Source organism: Cebus imitator, unplaced genomic scaffold, assembly GCF_001604975.1.
Source record: "Cebus imitator isolate Cc_AM_T3 unplaced genomic scaffold, Cebus_imitator-1.0 Scaffold16, whole genome shotgun sequence".
Classification (NCBI taxonomy): Eukaryota; Metazoa; Chordata; class Mammalia; order Primates; family Cebidae; genus Cebus; species Cebus imitator.
The window spans coordinates 523,304-543,149 of NW_016107331.1; the positions used below are offsets into that span (position 1 = coordinate 523,304).

Sequence of the window (19,846 nt, forward strand, 5' to 3'; positions counted from 1 at the left end):
TCTATCCCCAGAGCTTTGTCACTATTTGCCACAGGGAAGTTGTCACTAATTAACTTATCTGTCATTTTCCTGGAAATTCTTATTTGCAAGCCTTCTGATGGTTAATTTTATGTCACAACCTTAATGGGTCATGGTGCCCAGATATTTGGTCAAACATTATTCTAGCTGTTTCTGTAAAGGTATTTGTTAGATGAGATTAACATTTAAAGCTGTGGACTTTGAGTAAAGCAGACTGCCCTCCATAATGTGAGTGGGACTCTTAATAAAAGTTGAAGGCCTTTATAGAATAAAAACTGATCTCCCCCAAGCAGGAAGGAATTCTGCCAACAGGTCGCTTTTGGAATTCAGACTGCAATTCTTCCCTGGGTCTCCAACCTGCCAGCCTACTCTGCAGATTTTGTGCTTTGTCCCTCCATTTTTATTTTAAGGAATTAGCTTAAATTTAAGGAATTTAAGCTACTTCCTTAAAATAAATCTCTCTCTTTCACTCTCTCTGTATCTATATATAACTGTGCACAAAGAAGAATTCATGTTAACACACAACAAGATGGTGCCTTCTGCAAGCCAGGAGGGCCCTCACCAAGAATTGACTCTTCCAGCACTTTGGTCTTGAACTTTGCAGCTTCCAGAACTGTGAGAAATAAATGTCTGTTGTTGAGCCACCCCATTTATGGTATTTTGTTATAGTAACCAAAGCTGACTAAGATATTTATCTCACATCACATATAAAAATTAACTTGAAATGAATCAAAGACCTAAATATGTGAGCTAAAACTACAAAATTGTTAGAAAAAAACATACGCGTAAATCACAATGATCTTGGTTAGGCAATGGTTTCTTAGGTATGACACCAAAAGCATCATCAAAATTAAAAACTTTCATGCTGAAGGTAATACTATTAAGAAAGTTAAAAGACAACACATAATTTGGGAGAAAATTATTATTAGATAAGGGGCTTATATCCAGATCATATAAAGAACTCTTACAACTCAATAGTAAAAACACAATTTAGTTTTTTAAATGGCAAATGGACGAATAATGAGTTCTGAAATTGAGGCAGTAATAAATAGCCTGCCAACCAAAAAAAGCCCAGGACCAGACAGATTCACAACTGAATTCTAACAGATGTACAAAGAAGAGCTAGTACCATTCCTACTGAAACTTCTGGAAAATTGGGAAGGAGGGATTCCTCTTTAATTCATTCTATGAGGCCACCATCATCGTGATACCAAAAACTGGCAAAGATTCAACAACAATAAAAAACCTTCCAGCCAATATCCTTGATGAGCACTGATGCAAAAATCCTCAACAAAATACTGGCAAACCAAGTCCAGCAGCACATCAAAAGCTTATCCAGCACAATCAAGTAGGCTTCATCCTTGGGATGCAAGGTTGGTTCAACATACACAAATCAATAAATGTGATTCCTCACATAAACAGAACTAAAAACAAAAACCACATGATTATCTCAGTAGATGCAAAAAAGGCTTTTGATAGAATTCAACATACTTTCATGTTAAAAACTCAATAAATTAGGTATTGAAGGAACATACCTCAAAATAATAAGAGTCACATATGACAAACACACAGCCAACATCATACTGAATGGGCAAAAGCTTGGAAGCATTCCCCTTGAAAACCAGCACAAGACAAGGATACCCTCTCTTACCACTCCTGTTCAACATAGAATTGGAAGTTCCGGCAAGGGCAATCAGGCAAGAGAAAGAAATAAAGTGCATTCAAATAGGAAGAGAGGAAGTTAAACCATCCCTGCTTGCAGATGACATGATCCTATATCTAGAAAACCCCATCATCTCAGCCCAAAAGCTTCTTAAGCTGATAAGCAACTTCAGCAATGTCTCAGAATATAAAACCAATGTGCAAAAATTGCTAGCATTCCTATATACCAACAACAGTCAAGCTGAGAGCCAAATCATGAGCAAACTCTCACAATTGCACAGAAAGAATAAAATACCTAGGAATACAGCTAACTAAGAAGGGGAATGATATCTATGAGGAGAACTACAAACCTCTGCTCAAAGAAATCAGAGGTGACACAAACAAATGGAAAAACATTCCACACTCATGGATAGGAAGAATGAATATAATTAAAATGGCCATACTGTCAGATCAATTTATAGATTCACTGCTATTCCCATTCAAACTACCATTGATATTCTTCACAGAACTAGAAAAAACTATTTTAAAATTCATATGGAACCAAAAAAAGGGCCCAGATAGCCAAGGCAACCCTAAGCAAAAAGAACAAAGCTGGAGGCATCACACTACCCAACTTCAAACTATACTACAGGGCTACAGTAACCAAAACAGCATGGTACTGGTACAAGAACAGATACATAGACCAATGGGACAAGAACAGACACATAGAAGAGACATGATTTCCCTAGAATAGGGAAACCAGAAATAAGAGCACACACCTACAACCATCTGATCTTTGAGAAACCTGACCCAAAAAAAAGCAATGAGGAGAGGAAAGGATTCTCTATTCAATAAATGTTGCTGGGATAACTGGCTAGCCACATGCAGAAGATTGAAACTGAACCCCTTCCTTACACCATATACAAAAATTAATTCAAGATGGATTAGAAACTTAAATGTAAAACCCAAAACTGTAAGACTTAAATGTCTTCCAAAACCCTGGAAGACAACCTAGGCAATTCCATTCAGGACATAGGCATGGGCAAAGGTTTCATGATGAAGACACCAGAAGCAATTGCAACAAAAGCAAAAATTGACAAGTGGAATCTAATTAAACTACGGAGTATCTGCACAGCAAAAGAAACTACCAACAGAGTAAACAGACACCCCACAGAATGGGAGGAATTTTTCACAAACTATGTATCTGACAAAGCTCTAATATCCAGCATCTATAAGGAACTTAAACAAATTTACAAGAAAAAAAATCCCCCTAAAAAAGTGGGCAAAGGACATGAACACTTTTTAAAAGAAGGCATACATGTGGCCAACAATCATATGAAAAAAGGCTCAATATCATTAATCATTAGAGAAATGCAAATCAAAACCACAATGAGATACCATCTAACCAAGACTGAATGGCAAATATTAAAAAGTCAAAAAATAACACTTGCTGGAGAGATTATGGAGAAAAAGGAATGCTTATACACCGTTGGTGGGAATGTAAATTAGTTCAGCCATTGTGGAAGACAGTGTGGCAACTCCTCAAAGATCTAAAGACATATGCTATTCATCCCAGTAATCTCATTACTTAGCACATACCCAAAGGAATATAAATCATTCCACTATAAAGATACATGCATTTGTATGTTCACTGAAGCACTACTCACAATAGCAAAGACATGGAATCAACCTAAATGTCCATCACTGATATACTGTATAAAGAAAATTTGGTACACATCACCATGGAATACTATGCAGCCATAATAAAACAAGATCATGTCCTTTGCAGGGGCATGGATGGAGCTGCAGGCCATTATCTGTAGCAAACTAACACTGGAACAGAAAACCAAATACTACATGTTCTCACTTATAAGTGGGAGCTAATGATGAGAACACATGGACACATTGTGGGGAAACAACACATACTGGGATCTTTTGGAGCATGGAAGGTGGGAGGAGGGAGAGGATCAGAAAAAACAACTAATGGATACTAGGTTTAATACCTGGATGATGAAATAATCTGTACAACAAACCCCCATGACACAGGTTTACCTATGTGACAAACCTGCACTTGTACCCCTGAACTTAAAAGTTAAAAAAAAAAATGGGCAAATGATTTGAACAGAAATTTCTCCAAGAATACACTCCATGGGAGAGAGATCCAAGATGGCTGATCACTAGTAGCTCGGGATTGTAGCTCCCAGTGAAAGCTCAGAGAATGAGAGGATGCCACGCTTTCACATGAATTTTTGTTGCTCACGCACCAGGAGATTCCCAGCAGAGGAGCCCCACGGGTCACCAGCGCGACTCTTGTGGCCCGCGAGGCGGTTTTGCTGCTGCCTTGGTGCGGCGGTTCTTGGTGCAGAGTCAGAAAAGCACCATCAATCTTAATGCCGCTGTTTTGGCTGACACAGTGGGTTGCTCAGATTTTAGCGCCGGGAATCAACAAGTTGGATGTCCATGCAGAAACCCAACTATAAAGATGGTAATTATAAAGACCACAGATGGATAAATCTATAACGAAGGGAAAAAACCAGCCTAAAAAGGCTGAGAATACCCAAAATCAGAATGCCTGTCCCTCTACAGGGGATCACAGTTCCTCATCAGCAACGGAACAAGGCCTGATGGAGAATGAGTGCGTTCCATTAACAGAAGCAGGCTTTAAAAGGTGGATGATAAGAAACTTCTGTGAATTAAAAGAACTTGTTCTAACCCAATGCAAAGAAACTAAGAACTTTGAGAAAAGATTTGACAAAATGTTAACAAGAATACACAATTTAGAGAGGAATATAAGTGAATTAATGGAGCTGAAAAACACAACACGAGAACTTCATGAAGTATGTACAAGTTTTAACAGCCAAATTGATCAAGCAGAAGAAAAGATATCAGAGGTCAAAGGCCAACTTAATGAAATAAAACGAGAAGACAAGATTAGAGGAAAAAGGATAAAAAGGAACGAGCAAAGTCTCCAAGAAATATGGGACTATGTGAAAAGACCTAATCTATGCTTGATAGGTGTACCTGAATGTGACAAAGAGAATCAATCCAAGCTGGAAAATACACTTCAGGATATTATTCAGGAAAACTTTCCCAACCTAGCAAGGCAGGACAATATTCAACTCCAGGTAATACAGAGAACACCACAAAGATATTCCTCAAGAAGACCAACCTCAAGGCACATAATCGCCAGATTCGCCAGGGTTGAAATGAAAGAGAAAATGCTGAGGGCAGCCAGAGAGAAAGGTCAGGTTACCCATAAAGGGAAGCCTATCAGACTCACAGCAGATCTCTCAGCAGAAACCCTACAAGCCAGAAGAGAGTGGGGGCCAATATTCAACATCCTTAAAGAAAAGAACTTTCAACCCAGAATTTTACATCCAGCCAAACTAAGCTTCATAAGCGAAGGAAAAATAAAATCTTTTGTGAACAAGCAAGCACTCAGAGAATAACCACCAGGCCTGCTTTACAAGAGCTTCAGAAAGAACCACTACACATAGAAAGGAAGAACCAGTATCAACCTTTCTAAAAAAATACCAAAAAATAAAGAACATCAACATAATTAAGAACTTACATCAACTAATGGGCAAAACAGCCAGCGAACATTAAATGGCAGTATCAAACTCACATATATTATTATTCATTCTAAATTTAAATCGACTAAATTCCCCAATGCAAAGACACAGACAGGCAAAAAAAGCCAAGACTGATCTCACATGCAAGGATACACAAAGACACAAAACAAAGGGATGGAGAAAAATTTACCAACCAAATGGAAAGCAAAAATAAATAAATAAATAGAAAGCAGGAGTTGCAATTTTTGCTAATAAAATAGACTTTAAAGCAATAAAGATCAAAAGAAGCAAAAAAGGATATTACATAATGATAAAAGGATCAATGTAACAAGAAGAGCTAAAGATCCTAAATATATGCGCACCCAATACAGGAATACCCAGATATATAAGACTTATAAAGAGACTTAGACTCCCATACAATGATAGTGGGAGACTTCAACATCAATATTAGAAGATCAATGAGACAGAAAGTTAACAACGATATCCAGGACTTGAACTCAGATCCGGAACAAGTAGACTTAATTAACATTCATAGAACTCTCCACTTTAAATACACAAAATATACACTCTTAGCAGTACCACATCACACCTATTTACAGGTTTAAATGAAATACTTGTTGGCTGCTTGTTAGTTATTTTCTTCCCTCATTTTTTTTTCATGTCTCTATTATTAAACACAATTACAGGCATACCCATTTTTAGACTGCATTCTAGCCCGGGCAATAAAACAACACCCCTGTTCTCTCTCCCTCTTTCTCTTCCTCTTTCTTCCTCTCCTTCATTCTTTTTTTCTTTTATTCTTTCTCTTTCTTTCTTCTTAAAAAAAAAAAGAATACACTCTAATGGCCAATACTTACATGAAAAGAAGCTCAACATCGTTAGCTATTAGGGAATGAATTGTAAACCAAAACCCAATGGGTTACCACTTCCCATGTACTAGGGTGGCTATAATAAAAAAGACAGATAGATAATAATAAGTGTTGGCAAGAATGTGGAGAAACTGGAACTCCGAAAACATTGCTGGTGGGAATGTAAAATGATGTAGCTGCTTTGGAAGACAGATAGGCAGTTCCTTAAAAAATTAAATGTAGAGGTAGCACACGGTCCAGCAATTCTACTGCTAGGTGTTCACTCAAGAGAAATGAAAAAGCATATGTTCATACCAAAAACTTCTTCATAGCAGCATTGTTCATAATAGCTAAAAACTGAAAATAATTTAAATATGTATCAACTGCTTAATGGTATATAAACAAAATATGATATATCCATACAATACAATAGTATTCATTTTTTAAAAAATAAAATACTGATACTGGCTATAACATGGATGGAACCTTGAAAACTTTACGGCACATGAAAGGAGTCAGACACAAAAGTCTGTATGTTATATGTTACATGATTCTATTGACATGAAAAACCCAGAATCAGCAAATCTATAGAGACAGAAAGCAGATTAGTGGTTTCCAGGGACTAGGTTGCGGAATGGGGCGTGACTGCTAAGGGGTACAGGTTTCCTTCTGCAGAGAAGTAAATGCTCTGGAATTAGGTAGTGGTGATAGTTGCATGACTTTGTGAATATACTAAAAAAAAAAAAAAAAGCCACTGAATTGTACACTTAAAAAAAATGTTGGGTAATTTTTAAAAAACCATTTATGTCCTTTTAATTGCACAAATACTTTCTATCTTTTTAAAAACCCAGAAAATATACTATGCAAAGAAGTTAATTATCAATTATGCTACCATTCAGAGATATGGGCTGTCACTATTTTGTCTTACATCCTTCAGTATTTTTAAAATTTCTTATGAAAAATAATAAGTATACAGAGAATTAAGTGTCGAATATTTCTCTTTAAGCCATGGTTTAGTTGTCATCTTGAACTTTTCTCTGTTATTATCCTGGGCATTCCTTTTGCCATTTTCATGGCTGTATTCTGTGTTCTTGGTTGCACATCTTCCCTCCTGCTTTAATACCTTGTTTGGAGGGGATGGGTAGGAGGGAATGGGTGACAGTCTGAGCGACATGCATGTCTCGGGTCACATTGCTGCATTTTGGGCTGGCGGCCCTCAGCCTCCAGTGCTCAGTGGCTGTCCTAGGATCTTGCTTTACCATCATCCTGGAGAGCCCTTTGTTTCTCTCCTGTGTTGGATTTTCAATTTCCTTTATACCAAGTCTTCCTCTGTCTGAGTTTAATCCTTTATTTTGGTGTAACGATCCTCCACTAGAGTACTGAAAAAAAAGATGCATGGAAGGTAAATTTTGAGGCCTTGCATGTTTCAACATGTGTCTATTTTATGCTCATATTGAATGATAGTATGGACAGATTGGAAATGCTGGTTCGGGGTGGTAAAAGTGCTGCTTATGACTGTGTGGCTTCTCGTGCTGGCATATGACGCACTATCCAATCGGGAAAATCATGTGCTTCAGTCTGGGAACTTTCCTTGAATCACGTCAATGGCAATTTTCTCCCCTCCCCTCTGTTTTCTCAGTTTTTTTTTTGTTTTGTTTTGTTTTTTTTCTTTTTGGACTTTCTGTTCTTTTGCTTTTGGATTCTTATACTAATCCTTTAAATTTTCTCCTTTTTGTTTTTTGTATTTCTGCTGAGGTTCAACTTTATCTTCCATCCCTTCTAATGACTTTTCTTCTTCATTTTGCTATCACCTTTTTAATTTCTGGGAGCTCTTTTGTTCTCTGAAGGTTTGTTTGCCAGGAGTGAGGGTGGGGTTGGAGGCATACAATGTCCTATTCTTATTTTATGAATGCAGTATCTTCTTTTAGCTCTCTGATGATATTACTCAAAACTGTTTGTTTGTTTAGGTATTCTAACTACTCATCGGGTGCAATGTTCACTATTTGGGTAATGGGTACACTAGACGCCCAGTCCCCACCAATTTGCAACATACTCATGTTACAAACGTGCACATCCATCCCAAATCTAAAATAAAATAAAAAGTATTCTTCTCTCCATTTTTTTGAGTTGCTTTTTCTCATTTTCTTTGTTTGCATCTATATCTTCCAAATTAAAGAATTCCCTTAGAAGTCTAGTATTCTTCAATTTACTGCTTATGATTTAGAGTTGAGGACAGACATGGTTTGGATGTGTGTCCTCTCCAGATCTCATGTTGAAATGTAGTCCCCAATGTTGGAATCACTGGTGGGAGGTAATTGGATCATGGGGGTGGATCCCTCATGAATAGCTTGGTGCCATCTCATTGGTGATGAGTGAATTCTTACTCTGAGTTCATATAAGATCTGGTTGTTTAAACAAGTCTGGGACGTCTCCCTTCTCTCTCTTCCTGCTGCTCTCACCAGGTGACATGCTGGCTCCCCTTCACCTTCCACTATGATTACAAGCTTCCGAAAGCCCTTACTAGAATCAGATGCCAGCTCTATGCAGAACCATGAGCCAATAAAACTCTTTTCTTTATAAATTACTCAGCCTCAGGTATTTTTTTATAGCAACACGAAAACAGACTAACACAAAAACTAAAAGGCTGCTTGGGAGCTCTGAGTATGTAGTTTGAACTTGAGAACCCTACACTTTACTGTAGGATGATGTGGGTAACCCATCTGTTGGGGAAGAACTACCTTAGGTCTTTACTTTGGACTGGCCAAATAAGCCAGAGCATTTTCTTTCTGTCTCCTTCCAAGAAGGTAGGTCTGAGTGCCATCATTCTGGTACTGAGTGAGGGAAGGGCTGGGAGTTTCTACATTCAGCACTGAAAAAATATACAGCCACTTAATTCCCTATTTCAGGTACTCACTGTGCCTGTCAATCCATTAACACCCCCAGTTCCAGAAGAGTGTGGTACTGCTTGTTCCTGTGACTTTTGCTTTAATTCTAAGCTTACACCAGCTCTGGTTTAAGATTTTTCTTTCCCAGGTTTAAGAAGGAAAAGTTATTATGACAGAAAAGCTGAGAGCAAGAATCAAATCTTAGCTTTGACATTTCAAAAATATAAACCCTAAAGGACTCAGGACATAAAGTTTATGACACTATGCAGGAAAAACTATCTAAAACTTAGAAATAAGGCAAACATAATGGCTGCTTGCCCTTTCTAAATAGTCTATGAAGGGTCATCTGATTCAGGGAATGTGCTTTTAACTGTGGTCTACATGTCTACACATGTCATAATCCTGAAAATTCAGAGATGAACTTGTAGAAAAATGATAAGATGTGATGACTTTTCAGCGGGGAGAAGGGAGCTTGGTAGAGAAGATAACTCCAATTCCTGCGTTTGTGTGTGTGTGTGTGTTTATTTTATAGAGCATTAACTTGTTTTGTATCTATTTAACAATCTTATTTCTATATTCCTTTCCCCACTAGCTATATAATTCCTGGTCCTCAAATTTTCTTCAGACTAGCTCTTATATTGCTACTGGTTCCTTTGTGAGCTTGTCATCTATGTGTATGAGAATTATGTTTCTTAACAGTTTGAGAATTATGCTTTTACACCATGTCTTAATCCATTTTGTGTTGCTATAATAGAGTACCTGAGACTGCGTAATGTATAAATAAACAATAGAAGTTTATTTGGCTCAGGTTTTGGAGGCTGGAGAGTCCAACACATGGCACTAGCATCTGGCAATGACCTTTGTGCTGCATCATCCCATGGCAAAAGTGGAATGGCAAGCATGTGCCCAAGACAGAGGGGAAGGAGGCCAAATGTTAACAGTAACTAGCCCACTCCCAAGATAATAGCATTAATCCATTCAAGAGGGTGAAGCTCTCATGGCCTAATTACCTCTTAAAGACCCCACCTCTCAACACTGTTATAATAGCAATGCCTGGGGGACTGGGTCTAACCTAGCATCCCAAAATTTCTGTGGAGCCCAGCAGCCTTAAGGGATTAGTCAAATGTTTCCCAGGTATAGAAATAGCTAAAGGAGAGCTGGACCTGATGCAGCCTTGTGATCATGATAAGGAAGACAACCTGAGTGGACCCAACAATTGAGACAAAGCTGGAATAAAGACAAGTCAATAGGTGTCTGTGTAGATTAATGACAGGAAACCAGATATCTCCCAACCTGGCCTCATGCCAGTATGATCTGTAAGTCCCTGGGAACTTAGATGTGATCCGAGGAAATTAGAAGAAACCATAGATTGATTGTGATGAAGTTTACTTCGATCAGGAGAATGGGAGTTTGAAATAGAAACTGAATTATAGTATATAAATAATTTACCTTTTAAAAAAAGTGGATTATACTGTACTTCCTATTGCATATTCCACTCAATAGTATAGCATGAATATCCATAGGTCAATAAATCATCTACTACATCATTTTTCTTGTCTTTTTCTTTTTCTCTGAGACAGGGTTCTTGCTTTCTTGTTCAAACTAGAGTGCAGTGGTACAAACATGACTCACTGAAGGGTTGATCTCCTGGGCTCAAGTGATCCTCCCACCTCAGCCTCCCAAGTAGCTTGGACTATAGGTGCATCTCTCTATTTTTTGTAGAGAGTTTGGGGTCTCACCATATTTTCCAGGCTGGTCTCAAACTCCTAGTCTCAAGCAATCCTCCCACCTTGACCTCCCAAATTCCTGGGATTATAGGCATAAGCCACTGCACCAGGCTGACGGCACAATTTTTCATTGCTACATAGCATTCTATACATGCTAGTTTAATAATTTAGAAAAATTGTACACATTTCTCCTTCTTACTGGTAGACACAATCAGTCTCAAGTATTTTGGTTATTAAGTCCTTAGTTAAAAGAACATAGATTTGGTGGAAAGAATGCTAGACTGGATGGACCCAAACCAACCAATACTAATCAAGGATCTGGTGACCAGAGTTGGCAAAACCAAGTTAACTTCTTTTTCAGAAAGCCCCTTAATAAAGCTGGTCATATTTAATCTTGGCTGGTCATTCCAGAGCAACACTGATTCAGCTTCTTACAAGGAGAGCTCTAGAAGAGGAAAACACCTGTTCAGGGATGCTCCGTAATGTGTGTCTTAAGAATAGCAGCAAAAAGCAACCGTCTACCCACCCTAAGTTCTGTGTTCAGGCAGTCAGCCACCAGAAGGCAGAGATGTGCCTGCTGACTGCAGGCTGGTGCTGGGCTTCTTTTAGCCTGCAACACAAACTGATAAATGGGCTTGCTTTAAAACACACTGGGGAGACTGATGTGGGCTTCCACATTTGAAGAAAGTACTTTTCTCGTGGTGTAGACAGAGATACCAGTGTCTAAAGAGCTTCCATCCCATGGTGGTACTTGCAATGCCCTCAGCAATCCCTGAAATTACACAGGGGAGCAGAGGTCTCAGAGTTAATCGGTTGCCTGATTTACACCAGGATGCTGGTTTTCAACATTTCCTATTTTTTGCAGGGGCGAGGGGGAGGTTTTATTTATCACAAATCAAAACTCCTCCAATTGAGACCTATTATATGTTGGGATATTATTATTGTGTTGTTGTCATCATTGTTTGCTTGTTTTTGTGCCTTTGTAGCTTTGAAAAACCACGGTGTGTTTGGATCAAACAGCAGCATTTTGATCAATATGATCCGGTCAAAACAGATTTCTATTTGTTCTTGCTATTTTGTACATTTTATCCTAAGAATCAAAGACAGATCATCTATTCAACAAGGTCACAAGAAACTTTTTAAAAGTTTGTTCCAGTGATAGAAACAAAATACAAATGCCTGGTTTCTTTTTATAAGAGAAACAAATGTCATTTTCCCCCCAAGTATTGAGAGAAAAAAAGAATATCTATAATATAAATTCTGATACTAAACTAATTTCAGGCAAAAATGTGACTATTGCACTGCAATTTTATTGTTTTAATAGTGTTATGTTTAGGGCATACTATCTTCATTAGTTGGAAGAATAAAATTAGAATCATATGCAGACTTTCTCAGTAATTCATTTAATTTCCTGTTTTCTATCTTTTTGGTGACTTCTGTAGAAGGACTACTTAAAAAGTTTCCCCTTTGAAAATGGCCCAAGGAGGAAAGAAAGCTTCTATTTTAATGCTTTGTGAGTCGGTGAGAGGAATGCATTTCATGAAGTCTAACTTCCATTCCAAACAGTGACCAAAGTGGACTGGGGTGAGAGAATGTAGTAAGGGCAAGGTGGTGGGTGTGAGGGGCAGAGGTTAGGGTGCATGCACTTCATAAAACATAGTGACAATGTGTTTTCCACGTGTTAAAGGCTGAAATGAGTGAAGTGAAGCCCAGTTATCTTAATGGGGTCAGAAAAATAACATCAGCTTCAGAAACTGAACAGTAGTAGGCAACTCGTATGCATCAGAATATGAAAATTATCACTCCATTAAGGATTTTAGAAAATAAGATAGCTCTTCACTGTTTGGAACAGAAAACCTAGGCTGGCCAGAGAAACAGACTTCAACTTTCCAATCCTTCCCTTCCTGCTCCACTAACCACACAGATCCCATAGCCTGGGACACCTGGCATTGGTGACAAAGGTAGTTGAAATGAATAAAACAGCTTTATTCTGGATTTCTGGATACCTATGCCATGCAGTCCCAAAAGACTTTGGGCTTTCCAGGCTGTATGACCCACCTCTTTTCCCTACTCTCCTGAAGGAAAAAGGAGGAATCCTGAGCGGTGAACAGTGGGCTGCTGGGAATATTATCTCCATTTACAAAGCAAAAACCCTTCAAGAGATTACCTTCGGTGACCTTATTGTTAAATGTATTATACCTTGTGGAAGACAGTGGTGTTATCTGGGTTTGGAGAACAAGTGTCGTTGATTCCAAGGCAACAGGCGTCCATGCTAAGAATAAGACAAAGAGCTATATTTATGCTTCATCCTTACCCCTCCCCCTTAAAAAAGAACTAGAACACAATTAAAGGGCACATGTCATAAAATCTGATTTGGAGAATACATGATGAAATTTTATTCTCAAGAAAAGAAAATGTTCTGTTTTTCCCATTATAAATGCCTTTATTTCCTGCCAAACCTCTTCTTATCCTCAATGTCTTAGAATATCTTGATATAACACAGCACAGATAGGGCAGCACAAACACAGAGTTATAATTTAATTCAACATATACTCATGGCGAAGAGTTATACTAAGAATACCTCCCTCAAATCCCTTTTCCTGCCACCTATAAAATAGCTCATGATATTAGGACTCTTTAAAAAAAATTATCTCATTTTAAAAAAATAGTAATGTTTCTGTTTGGACTTTGCCACAGGCACACTGGGCTGGAAGTGGAAAATGTGGTCAGGCTTTCTCATGATGGGGCAGATTCTCATGGCCAGTCCTGGGCATCTGGGTAGCATTAGGGATGTGCAGAGGGGCCAGCCTGGCCATGTCACTTCCTAAGGCCAGGTGGTTGTGAAAGACCTAGGGGGCAGGACATAGGCAGGGAATAAATGTTCAGTGTTGAGATAAGCCCTTAGGATCTGAAATCTCAAGATCGGAATGATCAGTATTCATTTTGTTGGCTATAAAAATAAACTCTGGAGAGGGGTTGGAGAGATATTGGTCAAAGGAAACAAAATTTTAGGAGGAATAAGTTCAAGAGATCTATTATGAAGCATGTTGACTTGACTATAGTCAAGAAATTGCTAAGAGAGTAGAGTTTAAGCGTTCACACCACAAAAAATATATATAAGTGTATGAGGAAATACATATGTTAATTAGCATGTTTTAGCCACCTACAATGTATACATGTTTCAAAACATCATGTTGTTTACCATACATATATATATAATTTTTACTTGTCAATGAGAAAAGAAAGAAAACTCAGCCCTTCATCGACTGGCTCAGAGACATTTGAGGACTTGAATATTCATGTAGTAGAGGAGGTTTAAATCAAGCAAAGCTCTGTTCTTTTTTAAACATGTAGTCCTTTTATTGTACTTTTTTTTTTTTAATGACTTTGACTTCTCCTTGCATTGTCTTAGTCATTCGAACAGAAGGGCTCCTCTCTGAGGCTCTTCGAGCCTCACGCAGAAGGCTCCATCTAGCACCTCTAGATGGCACAGAGGCCAGGGCATCTCTGCCACCCCAGGATCTATGTCTGTGTTCAAAACCCCCTTGGGCTACCTCCAAAATCACGTGCATGGCACTGGTTTTCATTTCTCTCTTTTAGGCACCCAAGTAAGAAATTATACCTTTTCCCCCCAAACTCATTTTTAATGTTTATACTTTGTCTGGTACTTCTATGCATGTGCCATAGGAGGGGGCACATCTACATCAGCTCAGGTTCTCTTTACTGAAGGAAGTTGTCTGCAACTCCTTTATATCATGAAAAATATTCTGCTAAATTCAGAGACCTTGTAGGTACAAAATCTGATCTTTAAGAAAGGAATTGCAACAAAATCAGTACGGCTTAAAGTATAGCAGACTAAGTTGATATTGATCATATTGACTGTTTCTGTGTTCTAGGCTCCAAAAGCTAGATTCTCCCACCATCATCTGCAAGGTACCATTACTTCCAGAAGAATTCTATTTCTTAGAACCATTAGAAAGACTTTCATCACTGGAAGGGAAACTTAGCAGCCTTCAAGGCCAGACAGGTAACACAGATGAACGAGTCTGGCTGGGTGTAAGACAACAAGGAATGCTGACTGTAGTAAAATAGAAACCTCAAGCCCCTTCTAAGAGGTATTCAGATTCCATTTTAAAAACTATTGAGGTTCAAAAAATCATGTGCAGGCTGAATTCAACCCAAAGGATACCCACTTACCAGCTCTAATTAGTCTGATATTCATTATGAAGGAGGAAATGAAATTTACACAGAATGAATAAATTGCTCAAGGTCATATTAAGACTCATTGAAAAGCCAGGACTAGTCTGGCCCCAGGTTCCTAACTTCCAGAAGGAAGCCCTTTCCCCTGCCCCATGCTGTCTCTGGCTCTTAAAATGCCCCTTTAAAAATAAAAAAGGACCCACCTGCATGTTACTTTCATTAAATTAAATGTCGTCAAACTCCTTTTCCCCAGATTTCCTTTAACAACAAATTCTGAATAGCATCCGAATATGGATAAGTTGGTCAAAAGCCCAAGCAGAAGGGAAGGCCAGGCCTGTTTAAATGAAAAGGCTGATGGCTGTTACATAAGTGTGCAGCTCAGGTTTCCCCAACTTAGCAATGAACCTGAACAACCACAGAAAGCCTTGTAAATCACTGAGCAAGCCAGAAACTCACACCTGTCTCACTCGGAGAGGGCTCCAGAAGCCCTGACACCATCACTTTGCAGTCACGCCATAGCTAGGGGCCAGACTTTCTCCTACAAAGCATCCTGAGAAATGATTTGGGTCTGGTAGGTAAAGCCTGGCCAGTATCGCTTCTGACATGTAGACCCTGGTCAGCCTTTTGTGACCTGCTGCAGGGCCAAAATTGGCTTTCAGCCTGTCAGGGGCATTACATCTGTCCTGAAGGAGTTTGAGTTGGCAGGAAAGGGGCAAGTGGTGTAGTGGCAATAACATACTTTTGGAACAAGACAGACACACTTGTGAATGCCTTAGAGAAGTGTGCCTTAGAGAAGTAGATTTGCCTCTACTGCTTCTTTCAGTCAGTCAACCAACCTTTCCTGAGTGCCCACTATGTGCCAGGTACTGTTCTACACCCTGAAGAGACAATGGTAAGCCAAACAGATAGTCCTTGCTTTCTGGAACTTTACATTTCAGTGGGGAAAGATGGACAATAAATAAATGATTCAGTTATCTAGCGTGTCAGAGGGTGAAGGATGTGATGGATGAAACTAAGCAGGGATGGAGAATGGAGAGTGCAGTGTAAATGGCGTGTTCAGGGAAGGCTCAGTGAGCAAGGACTTGAAAGAGGTGAAGGAGTGAGCTATGGAGATATGCAGGGGGAGAGCTCCACGCAAAGACCCTGAGGTGGAAGCATACATGGAGTGTTCAGGGAACAAGGAGGCCAATGTGTCTAGAGGGGGCCAGGTGGCCTGCAAGTGGCAGGAGATAGTTGATAGAGGCAATGAAAGGTGATCAGGCTTGAGTGAAATGGGCAGCTGCTGGGGGAAATATCCGGAAGAATTTTCTGATGGATTGATTGAGGGGTCAGAGAAAAAGAATCACCAAGAATGACCCAAAGGTTTTTGGCTTAAGCAACTGGAAGAATGGAGGTACCATTAACTGAGCTGGGACGGCTATGGAAGGAACTGGTTGTGGGGAGGGGCAGAGGATCAGGAGTTCGGTTTTGGAAATATTAAATGAAGATGATGAAGAAATAATTATGTATGAGTCTGAAGCACATGAGAGAGGCCTAGATGGAGGCTATACATTTAAATGGTATTTAAAACTGTGCAACTCAATGTCATCACCAAGACTGATGGTAGGCAGGGAAGAGAAGAGGTTTCAGGACGCAGCCCTGGGACACTTCAACTTGAAAGGTGCAAGCTGCCATGTAGAAGCTGGGTGGCTACAGTGGTGCCCAGGTCAGAACCGGGGCTGAGTTAACAATCGAACCCCTCTTCAGGGACGGCTCTCAGTATAAGGGGGATACCTTGTTTCAGGGACAGCATGTAGGCAATGACTGGTCCATCTGGGGTACAAAGCCCAACCTCCTTACCTTGATTTTGAACAACTCTGAGGGGCCTCCCTAGATCCAGAGCCCCCCATGGTATCAGCTGAGGCCACTGTTTCACCTGCCTTGCTGTTCACCCCTTCCTTGGCTGCCCCTCACAGGGATGTGTTTATAAGAGCATTCCCATGCACAGATTTCCATTTCAATCAATTTCCCAGGGAATCCGTCCTAAAACAGTGGCTTTGGGGCATAGCACTTACTTTACAGTTTGCTCATGTCATGTGATAATTCTACCCTCCTAGAAGGATTGTTATAGGGGTAAGAGACATATGTAGTGTGCGTGGAGCAGTGCGTGGTTAATCACAGACCTCAGAAATGGGGAGCTACTCTCTGAGAATCAGATTTCCATTATTCCACCTTCTCAAACCTGGAAGATGAGAAAAGGTGCCATCATAGTGCTCAGGAGGGCAACCTGTCCTCTCCCTGACTCCCTTGACGACATGCAGATGCTTTTTGTCTGTGCTCTGACAGTACCCTCCACTTCTCATATCATAATTATATGGTATGCTATTCTAGATTACAGTTGCATATTTCATTTTCTTCCACCACTCTTTCCTGTAAGTTCTTTGCCTGTCTTCTCCATGGTAGTAGCTCCAGGACAAGGACATTGTAGGTATTCCATAAATATTTATTGAATCAAACTGACATCTGCCTGAGTGTATGGACTGAGGCCTGGCACAGTTTGACTCTGCTCTGGAAATTATACACGCAAATGACCTAATGAGAAATTTGGTCTGGTCTTCTGAAGTCCCAAGTAGACTACACATCTAACAATCCGTGCATCTATCCATCACCCCCAAAATTATTTATAGAGCACTACTCTGTGTCAAGCACTAGAAGGGCAATAGTGAACAAGATTGTATAGTCAAGCAATAAGATAAGCAATGAACAATAAACCCAAATAATTAACCATCAAACCTGCTGTGTAGAAAAATAAAAGAAAGAAAGAAAGAAAGAAAGAAAGAAACACACAGAGATTTGGAGCTGCACACCCAAATGGCATTGGTGCTAGAGATTCTGGTAAAAGCACCATTGTGTTGTATGAGAATTCTGCATGTTAATGGGTTTAATGGAGAGGGCAATGAAGAGGACCTGCAGGCTGCAGGGAGCACCAGTGATGGTGAGAAGGCAATCAAAGTGCAGGACATCAAAAACAATCTGAAAGAAATGATCAAAACTATTGTGGCTGCCATGAGCAACCTGGTGTCCCCCGTGGAGCTGGCCAACCCCAAGAACCAGTTCAGAGTGGACTACATCCTGAGTGTGGTGAGCATGCCCAACTTTGACTTCCCTCCCGAATTCTACGAGCACGCCAAGGCTCTGTGGGAGGATGAAGGAGTGCATGCCTGCTACAAACACTCCAACCAGTACCAGTTGATTGACTGTGCCCAGTACTTCCTGGACAAGATGGATGTGATCAAGCAGGCTGACTCTGTGCCAAGCGACCAAGACCTGCTTCACCACCATGTCCTGACTCCTGGAATCTTTGAGACCAAGTTCCAGGTGGACAAAGTCAACTTCCACACGTTTGACGTGGGTGGTCAGCATGATGAACGCCGCAAGGGGATCCAGTGCTTCAGCGATGTGACTGCCGTCATCTTCATGGTGGCCAGCAGCAACTGCAACATGGTCATCCGGGGGGACAACCAGACCAGCTGCCTGCAGGAGGCTCTGAACCTCCTCAAGAGCATCTGGAACAACAGATGGCTGCACACCATCTCTGTGATTCTGTTCCTCAACAAGCAAGACCTGCTCGCTGAGAAGTCCTTGCTAGGAAATCAAAGATTGAGGACTATGTTCCAGAATTTGCCCGCTACACTACTCCTGAGGATACTACTCCTGAGTCTGGAGAGGACCCACACGTGACCCCGGCAAAGCACTTCACCTGAGATGAGTTTCTGAGGATCAGCACTGCCACTGGAGGGAGCACCACTATTGCTCCCTCACTTCACCTGCGCTGTGGACACTGAGAACATCCGCCATTGTTCCACGACTGCCATGACATCATTCAGCGCATGCACCTTCGTCAGTATGAGTTGCTCTAATAAGGGAACCCCCAAATTTAATTAAAGGTGTAAGCACAATTAATTAAAAGTGAAACATAATTGTGTAAGCAGTTAACCACCCACCATAGGACATGATTAACAAAGCAACCTTTCCCTTCCCCTGAGGATTTTGAGAGACCCCCTTTACCCTTTGGCTTACTTAGATGTTCTAAATGTAGATAGCCTAACGTGGCCTACAGAAAAAGAAAAAGGAAAGAAAGGCCACAAAAAGGTCCCCCTCACTTTCAGTAGAAATAAATAAAATAATAGCAGCAAACAGAAATAAAATGAAATAAAGAAACAAATGGAAAAAAAAAAAAAGAAAGAAAAGAGGGGGCAGGAAAACTCATTTAGGCAGAGTCATCAGAGACTTCTAGGAAGAGAAGAAACTTAAGATGAGCCCGGGAAAATGGGCAGAAGCTAGCCATAGGAAAGGCAAAAATGTTTCAGACCAAGAAAGATCTTGAGGCGGGGAAAGAGGTCGTTGCATCAAGGAAAGGAGAGAAAGCCAATGTGCACGGGGCAGAGTGAGGGAGGTGGAGGCTAAGTTGGAAGGGCAGGAGTAGTTCATGCTGAGCCTTGGACACTCCATACAGAGCAGATGCAGCCTAAGTGAATCATTCTTGGTCCTGCCTAAGAGAATGAATCGTGCGGGAGCAAGGGTGTGGGTAGGAGGAACTAGCGAGAGGTTGTTGGAAGAAATGATGACAGTGCAGAGAGAGAAAAGGACATCTCTTCCATATATATTTTGAAGAGGGACACGATAGGACTTATTAACATGTGAGATCAGGGAAAAGAATGACTCAGGATTGGCCTTAGGTTTGGGGCTTGACCAACCAAGTGAATGGTGATGCCAGTTGCAGAGATGGGGGAGGCTGAGGGAAGAGGGCAGGACTTTGGGAGGGAACCAAGAGTTCCTTTTCAGAAGTGCTACGCTTTGGAAACTCCAGAGCCTGCCATGGGACAGCCATCTATAGCCATCTCCCTTCCTGGTTCTGTCCTAGACAAGAACGGAGTTCTTGGGGTCCCAGGGAAGCTGGGAAGAAAGGGCCTGCA

General features: G+C 40.4%; 1 pseudogene; it reads left to right on the forward strand.

Annotated features, from left to right (window-relative positions):
- The first annotated feature begins 17,752 nt into the window (after positions 1–17,752).
- Positions 17,753–18,834, forward strand: LOC108288269 (annotated as a pseudogene).
- Positions 18,835–19,846: the final 1,012 nt, after the last annotated feature.